The sequence below is a fragment of the Otolemur garnettii genome, unplaced genomic scaffold (genome assembly GCF_000181295.1).
Source record: "Otolemur garnettii isolate 467f Iridium unplaced genomic scaffold, OtoGar3 scaffold00140, whole genome shotgun sequence".
Lineage (NCBI taxonomy): Eukaryota > Metazoa > Chordata > Mammalia > Primates > Galagidae > Otolemur > Otolemur garnettii.
Window position 1 is genome coordinate 1,303,660 of NW_003852535.1, and position 1,546 is coordinate 1,305,205.

The following is a 1,546-nucleotide window of genomic DNA, read 5'->3' on the forward strand; positions in this document are numbered from 1 at the left end:
ACAGCAACCTCCAACTCCTGGGCTCAAGCGAGTCTCCTGCCTCTGCCTCCCAAGTAGCTGGGACCACAGGCGCCTGCCACAACACCCGGCTATTTCTTGGTTGCAGCCGTCATTGTTGTCTGGCGGGTCCGGGCTGGGGATTTGAACCCGCCACCCTAGGTGTACGTGGCTGGCGCCTCAGCCGGTTGAGCTATAGGCGCCGAGCCTGGGACTGTGTATTGGGGTCCTGGTGTAAAGGTGCAGTGCTTCCTCTCTGCAGCCCTCACCCCTGAAGTGGTGGAGCCCAGCCCTTCCCAGGGAACCTAGAGCAGTGAGTGGGGGCAGGGGTGCCCTATCACAGGCCCACATGGGACTTGCTGACTCACCATGCACGCCTCAGCTCTCGAAGCCTGTCTGCTCCTTCTGGGGCACACATGGGGCAGGGGAACCGTGGGGAAGCCGCCAATGATCCCCTTGCCTTTTCCTTGGCAGGCTGCAGTGCAGTAGGGGCAGAACTCTCTGGTCTCAGGATTCCCAGGCTCTTTTCTCTTTTGCTTTCTCGCCTTTAGATCCACAGGTGGCAGGTGTTTTAACCCTAACGAATGGCACGCCTTCCCTAAGGCCAGTGCTACTTGCTTTAATGGGAGATAGCTTAAGGAAAAGGGGTGAAATATATGGAGAAAACCCCAGATTAATAGCTCAAAGAACGAGCAGGCGTGGACATGATGCATGAACAATATTAACGTGGGAGTGTTTGTAGGTTCCCCTCTCCTAGCCTGCTTCCATGCTCTAGAGAAAAAGATTCTATTGGGGGGGCCAGGTCAGTTACTGCCTAAGGAGTGGAGGGATGTGGTGAATCCCTCTTGGGTGGGCTCAGGGACCCCTAGGCTGAAGATACTAGGTCCTAAGGCTCCCAGGCATTACCATGGGAGGGTGGGGGTGAGAGAGAGGGTGAGGATATTCTGGAAGTGGTGCATGTTGCTGCTGGCTGCTGGCCGCTGGCCATGTCGTTGGTTAGATTTGTCACATCTCCTGTCCCCCTTACCCCCCCCCCCCATGCAGAGGAGGCTGGGAAAAAAGTGCTGAGGACACTGTGTCTTCCCTGGATGCCACAAGTCCCTTCTACTGGTCCTCAGCATCTCCCACCTCTCCTCCAAAGGGGCCTCCATAGTGTAGCCAGGGACGGCAAACAGTAAGAGCTACTTTCATCCAACCCCTGCAGGCTGAAGCCCACACCCCTTTCCATGCCCCCCCCCCCCCAACAGCCTCATTTCCTGCCACCTCCTGCCGCATCAGTTCTCTTCTGGGTCCTCAAAAGCACCGTGCTCATTCTTTGCACATGCTGTTCACTTCTCTGGGCACACCTTTCCCTTCTCTTGGCCAAGCTGATGCTGTGTCATCCTTTAGTGCACAGACAGAACCTGTTTTTTCTTTTCTTTTTTTTTTTGAGACGGAGCCTCAAGCTGTCCCCCTGGGTAGAGTGCCCTGGCATCACGCTCACAGCAACCTCCAACTCCTGGGCTCAAGCGAGTCTCCTGCCTCAGCCTCCCAAGTAGCTGGGACTACA